Source organism: Poecilia mexicana, unplaced genomic scaffold, assembly GCF_051168715.1.
Source record: "Poecilia mexicana isolate PSO_F unplaced genomic scaffold, ASM5116871v1 scaffold_2, whole genome shotgun sequence".
Classification (NCBI taxonomy): domain Eukaryota; kingdom Metazoa; phylum Chordata; class Actinopteri; order Cyprinodontiformes; family Poeciliidae; genus Poecilia; species Poecilia mexicana.
In genome coordinates this window covers 42448899-42456716 of record NW_028263371.1, presented here as the reverse complement: position 1 = coordinate 42456716, position 7818 = coordinate 42448899, and positions in this window count along the sequence as shown.

The window sequence follows — 7818 nt, the reverse complement described above, 5'->3', positions numbered from 1 at the left end:
CTTCCTTCTGCGTGCGTTTCCATCCCAGTCCAAAACAAAATACATTAATTTTTGACATTTGTTGGCCATTTGTTGGTTAGCATAACCTTGCATGCTGTGTCATACCTATAATCCAGTCTTGTTGTGTTAAATACAGCCAAGGCTTTGTGAGTGCATGTTTGACCTGGGACTGGGTCACCAATATAACTCAAGTTAGGTTGCTTTTTTTCTTTTCTTGTGGTTCTTCCTTTCTTATTAACCATAATTCCTGATTGTTTTTATTTAGATCTTTTACAAAGGTTTAAAGGATACGTGTACTATACACCAATGGTGGAAAAAATTCAAAATATATTATAAGAAAATATAAAAAATAGTTTTTTGCTTTTGAATCCCTTTCTATGCCATTTTAAAGAACACAAAAAGAGAAAAGTTTGCTATGCCTGGAAACCATCCGGTGCACTGGCCTATTGATGTCCAGAGAAGAGACACAGATAGTGTGTAGTAATAAAAGTCTTTATTTACAGCTCCTCAGCTGAGAGCAACAGAGGAGTGCTGTGTTTCCTTCTGGCACTAATTGACTGCCTGCAGCAGGAGAAACATAGACTCCCTTCCCTGCCCCTCTCCAGCACACTTGTCTCAGATGTAATAGTAAGCACAATGCAATCTCTTATTGAACTTTGAAATTCATTGACCTTTACACAAGTAAGAGGAAGAAGTATTCATTTTGATTACTCTGGATGTATTTATTAGTAGGAGGATTATTCGGTGTAGTTTGTTCCTCCGTGCCACCCTTTAAGACTAATCTTTTTAAAATCTCATAGTGATCTGTGCAGCCCAGAGGCAATTGTGTGCGGTCCATTCAATGCGTGTCCCTTCTTCCTGGGTGAGAAATAAGTAAGTGGGGGGAAGGATGGGGGAGACAGGGGAAAACCATCTTTGCCGTCCCTTAATTCCTGTGCACGGAGCAACAAACGAGCACAAAAGTGCTGCTTTCACAGTTTTCTGTGGCCCGACGTTGAGCTCCAGGCAGAACGAGACAAAGGAACGGCGGGATGATGAAGTCCCGAGCAGCACAGGGCAGGTGTTTCCTCTGTCTCCTGGGAGTAGTGCGGAGTACACCTGCCCACCACTAACCCACGGTGATGGATCGATGAGGCAGTAACTGACTCAGCACTTTAAGAGCCCTACCTGGGATTAGAGCACCAAGGACCTGATTGAAACAAACTGTCATCCCACAAACAATAACACACATCCATCTTGAAGGGTCTACTCCTTTTCTTTCCCCTGCGCTTTACCGTCTCTGAGAATGATTGTGCTGTTGATGATGAGAGGGAGCAGCTACATTTCTGTAAACATGAGGTCTGATGCCACTGCTTGGACTCCATATATACAATCTGCATCATTATCAAGCAGATGAAATATGACCTTTGCACCTCGGGGGACATGAGGGCATGTTCAAAAATCTATAAAACTGGCGCATGGATTCCTAAACACGAAGCAGTTCTCATTCAGTCAAGAATTTGCAGGAAGAAAAGGCATGTGTTTTCACAATGTTTGCAATTAGATAATAGTCTGCTTAAGGACGAATGAGCATAAGGCCTGCAAGGTCCCAGGAGTCGGTGACTAATGCGGTATAATAGCCACTGCTGGCATGGGTCATTTTGCAAGTCAACCCAGGCAAATACTCCACAGTCTTTTACCTAGTTAGATTATGATTACTATCAGTGAGCTTTATAGAAAACAGTTCTCATTATGTCCTCATAAGAAAAAAAAAATCTAAACAGGGTTTGTAAAGATTCCAAGAGAAAAGTCTCATCTATTCTAAAAAACACACAACAAAAATATGACGGCAATTATTTTTCCTGAACGTATCGCATGCATTTGACCGAACTTACTCAAGACATAACTTCCCATTTTCTGTCTTGAATTTTTTTCTATGATAGGTGCTCTGGCCAAAACAAAGGGGTGGCTTGCAATATTCTTCAGGAACCACATGCAGTGCTTAAATTCAACTTTGGAGGGAGCCTTAAGCTTGATGTTGATCTTCAAGCTCACTATTAATTTCTTTTTCTTGTCTTTGAGTATTGAGGGAAAGCCTCAAGAAACCATGCAGTTTTCGAGCTACGTGAGCTTTTTTTTAATGAAATATTAATAACACTGACCTTTCAGTCTATTTAGTTCGTCATTTTAAAATGAGATTATGTTAATAGGTTTTAAGCAGGAATATCTTACCTGCTGTAGGTAACTCTTGTGGTATGTTCATTTAGCATAAATTCAGATTAGTTTGTATCGATCTTCCTGTTTGAAACAGGCATTGAAACAAAACATGTAGGGTTTCCCACCAGAATAGTAAGTAAAGAGAAAATTAAGGTTGTGTACTTTACACTTTATTTGAAGACAATTCAATACTGTTAAAGGACTTTAACAGACTTCCTTCTGAGAGCTCACCAGCCAAAGCAGTGCCACTGATTTCCCTTTTATATTGACCAATTTTGATCATTTTTGCGTTCTGCATTTAACACAACTTAAAATAATAGAATAAAACTCCTATTATATATTTTTTTTATCTGATTTGTTTTTACTTCACTTCTACTTATGGCTTTTATTAGTATGGTGACCGCTCAAAGCAATTTACGCTACAGCCACATTGACCTGATTGCACTCAAAAACACTCGTCAAAAACACTCGTCAATTGTCTATACTGCTTGCAAAGTTGCAGGGCTGGTGCATATCTGCAGCAGTCATCGTGCAAGAGGCAGGATTCACCCTGGACACGTCACGTGTGAAAAAGAACATCAAAATAAAAAAGGATAGAAAAATATGCACACGCATTTTATTGTCCAAACTGTTTTTGGAGTGAAGGAGGAAGCTGGAATACTGTAGAGAACTTACACATGCACAGGAAGAACAGGAAAACTCCATGCAGAAACACCCAGTGCAGGATTTGGATAAAGATGCTTCTTGCTGCAAGGTAACAGTGCTACCAACAGACCAATAAAAAAAACTTGAAGGCATCCTTGGATCAAGTGCCTTACTCAGGGGGATATCGAGGAAGAAGCAGAAATGAAAACCTACCATTTTCCAAATGCAGGACTGAGCCACAGCCACACCTGTGGACTTACTGTTGTAATATTTTTGGTTTTTTACCATCCCTATCTGCAGTGGTAAGTACTGTTAACTAAAAAGTTAGCTGTGCTAACCCTATGGCACTAATCATAAACATTAGTTCCACTCATAAAGGCACAAAAGCTAATGCAAAAATGCCAAATTCATCTATGTTGATACATGCTACATATCAGAAGGAGAACATGAGGATGCTCTCAAAACAATATTGTTTTAAGGAAGTAGAAGTCACCTGTGGTCTCAGTTCCTCTGGGATTAACAATTAGCTTTGGCCTCCAGATCTAGCTATAGTTTGTAATGGAATGTACAAAATGAACACAATGATTGTTTAAAGATTAATAAAATAGCTTAGAAAGCTATAATACCTTTTAGGTGGAAGTTGATTTATGGGGATTCTGACCTTAGTTTTGGCTGGCTGTTAGTTTCAGCCTTTCTAATACTTTATTCTGGATTTATACAAATGAAGATGCCAAGAGTTTTTAACTGCAGGTAAACCCCCCACCCCAAAAAAAAACAAAACAAAAAAAAGGCTAACTGTCCGTAACCTTATAGCAGAAATACACTTCAAAAATCCTTTAATATCTCTTATTGTGACATTAGCCTTTAGCTGCTTGGCTCTCTTAGAGACATAACAGTAGAAACAAAGGATTTGGCAAGGCCAACATTTAAGCAACTTTCTCCTGTGGTGACTAAAGTACAACAGCAAGTAGTTCATTAAAGTCGCGCTATCATAACTCATATGCTCGTGGCTAAACAGTGGTGTAAATGTTTAGACGGGGTGCACAGGCTGCTTGATCTGACGGCAGAATCAGAGTATCTGCAGTGCTTTGCTGTATTCAGCCATGCTCTCTTATCTCGTCTTGTTCTGCTTATCTGGCCCGTGTACAGAGTTGGGCTTTGCAATGAGCGTCACGCCCACACCTCGCCCCATGTGGATGGGCCGGCACCCCGTTCCCACACATCCGTCCACACATAAAGCAGACTGGCTGTTTTGAGCTTCCACCTGCGAATCTCCCTCGATGTCCGCGGTACGACGAAGGAGAGGGTTTGCCTCGGCGACACGTCCCTCGTCCAGGTGGCAGTGACGGATTTAGAGGATGTTGTGGACGGAGGTGGACAAAAGGCCGGCCTTTCTGAGGATGTGTGTGACATGTAACATGCAGCGGTGGCGTAGAGTGATGACATCCTCTGTTTAATGAGCACGACCCCATGTTGGAGTGAGCTTGCCTGCCGCAGAGAGCTGTAAATCTGCCTGCTATCGCTGCTGCCCCACTAATACAGGAAGTATTATCTAATGGGAGCAACAAGGAGGGCTAATTTCAATGGAGCCGATACCCCCCACCACGCGGCCGTCCACATCTTCTTGCGGTTGTGAGGATAACCCAGTTAAAAACTTTTGCTGCTTTTAAGAGAGTCTGGTGTAAGTTTTGTGGGACAGGCAGAGACTGGACACATCTCTCCCCTCGGTAGGTGTAGTTAGTGAAATCTAACGCGTTGCCAGACAAATCCCAGATGTCTGCTTGTTCTGCCTTTGCTTCGTTACATTCCTGGGTCATGGTGGAACTCTAAAGGACCTCTGTGTCAGTGCCCCCATTCTGGCCTGCAGCTCCCCTTTCAGCCCTGATTTGTAGAGTGCTGGTGTCAAAGGGGACTACTTTGTAGATGGTGTGCTCTGCTTACCTGTTTCCACACAGCAGAGGCAATAAATGTCACTCCATGACACTCTCTGGACTGTCTCACTCGGAGCATTATCAGGTTCAGTCGCAGAGACACCACCACACTCAGGGAATTAAAAATAATAAAACTTGTTAACAGAAGTCCTATAGCCCATCAGGTTCCCTGCAACTAAAAAAGCTATTTAAAAGCGGAGATAGCCACTTTCTTTGTGGATGTAGTGTCTGGCATTTATCTACAGCTGTAATGCAATTGTGCGTTCAGAGTTTTCCTCCACTGAGCAGGGGGTAATTGCTGACTAGTCTTTTAACCTTATTAAATCATCCAGAGGCGGTGTTGGAGAGAAGATAGAGTTGATGATACTGCACCTCTCATGCTTTTAGGAAAAGGAAAAGATGCTGACTGCACCTCATCCAGGGGATTATACACCAAATTCAAGCAAAGCTGCAACAGCTAATTAGAGGGAAAAGGAGGTACTGTGACAATCACCATGGGATGAACCTCAGGCTATGCACACACTGATTTTTTTTCTGATTTTTTTGCACTTTTGTCCAAGTTAACTTGGCACAGTCATTATTGCTACAGTTTTTTTTTTTACAGCCCTCCTTTGCACTTTCCTATCATTTAAATTTATACTATCCTCCTGCCTGACAATTGTCAGTTTTATTGCCACATATCTATTGACAGCTATCATTCTATCATTTTGATGCCTGTTCATAAAAAAAACAAACAAAAAACAAAAAACAAAAAACAAAACAAAACACACACATTAACAGGTTTAATCACTCGTGGCCATTTTTCAAAACCTGATGTTCGCAATATGACTGCTGCAACTCTGAAGAGCTTTGGGCTGGAGCTTAATTAGATCCTGTGGAGCTAAATCAAATCAGTCTAAACGAGAGCAGAGAGCTGAACCCTCCCCAAACAAACGTGTGTCTGCTCTTCGTGATTGCTATCACAACAGGACTCAGTCTGGAGTACGGAACCATGGTTCTATCAAAGCAGAACCACCTCTCTGTCCTTTCTTGTTCCAGTTTATACTCACCAGCTTCCCATAGTCTTTCATGTCTTCTTCTTCCTCTTAAAAACTAATGGCTAAGAACGCTGCAGAGTTTTCACCTTTTACTCCTTCCTCCTACTCATACTGCTTAACCTTGACAAGTCAATACGATACAGATGCAATTTGCTTATCTCCTCCTGACATTACCACTGTTCTCCCTGCTGTGGGGGACATGAGGTCCTCTCCATTAGCATAGTTTATGAACAGATTGCTTTCTGTTATTGAGGCACACATAAAGTATACACAAGAGCTCAATGACCCCGGTTGCTTAAGAAATAAGTCATGCCATCTAATTGGCTTTCTTTTGACATGAAAAAGATTGTTTCCTGATATAGATTTGGTTAGACTTAAAAGACTTGCATAAAAAACAAATGCCATTATTATTTTTTATTAAACAATTTAAGCAACCCTTGTTTAGATTCTAATCTGAACAAGATGACAATAGTTGATTCTCCTAATGTGTTTTCCCCTCTGATCTTCCAAAGAGCGGTTTGAAATAACCAAAAGCTTGTATAGAATTATTACAATAATTGTGTAGTAACTTCAATCCACCAATTTTCTGTCCCCATTTTATCCTTGCAGGGTAATGCGACAGGGCTGGTTGAAATCTCCAGCATTCATTGGGTAAGAGGTGTGACTGCACACTAAGAAAAGCGTAAAAACGAAAAATCCCAGAAAAGCATAAAAACGAAAACTCCCACAGTTTGCTTCTGAGGAAGCACTGCAAATCATTTAAGACAACACTGTCATTTCAGACGGTGTTGTCTTAAATGATTTGCAGTTTTTATTTCACTTGTGCGTTCAAAATTATGAGGCACAAAATAAAAACAATAAACTCATAATGTCTAACTCATTTATAGACAAACAAATGAATTTGGCAAGCAAACTCGATAAATGATGTAATGATACATTATAAGAGGAGACAATACATGTCCCTGGATTCACAAAAATGAGACGAAATCAGATTTTAACAATATTTTTAAGGAACTGATTAGTCACCGATTTGTTTTTGTTTTACAATTACAGCAAAAATTTCACAAATCACAAATACTTTCTTAAAAGTACACTTTCATGTCAATTCAAGCCAACTATTTGCAACATTTTTTTCATAAATCCTGTTTTTGAAAATTGGTTTGTAGGTGTTTCTGAATAGTTGCTATCGATCTATTTAAAATGGCAATCTTTGATGAACCTCCTCATAGTTTCCTATATCACCAAAAAAACTACACCACAATTTTTGACTGACTAACTAACTAACTAACTAACTAACTAACTAACTAACTAACTAACTAACTAACTAACTAAGCATTAACCGTAGACTTTGGTAATTAAATAATTCAGCAAGTTTTTGGATGAAAGATTTCAGAGTCACACCAGCATGTAAATGAAGTCTTGTGTGGGTACAGTATACCTGTTTGGCTCTGGCCAGTAAACCGAGGCTTTTAGCATCTGGTGGGTACTCTTGGGCCAAAGAAACCGTCCGCTCTTTGGCCTCCAGCTGCAGGGTGGCTCTAACCCAGGCTCATTAGTCACCGGACTCTGGACACCCCTCGCTCATCCCATCACATAAGGTGGGGTAATTGATACACATCAGCTGCAGCCATAATCTCTATGGTTAGAGACAGGATGAGCACCTCGTGTTTGGTTAAGAAGGTGCTGTTCGGGGTCCAGAACTCTCGGCCTGTCTCTTTGCCATCACTCCACTTGAAGGTGAGATGATTTAGGGGCCCGGGAGAAAGTTAATTTCTCTTGATCATTGTGTGCAACCTGGAGCCTTAATGGCGGGCGTAATTAATTCTGCTGATGTTAATCACCAGGGCTGGTCCCCACAATTATCAGCCCTGTGCAGATGGGGCGCGGCGCAGACATGAAAAATTAGGAAAATGAATCTGTAATGGGGTGGCAGATCTAATCTGCGTCAGAGAAAACAAAGTTAGGGAGAGCAAAGAGCCCCGGCATTCCAGGTGAAAGCCACCAATGCC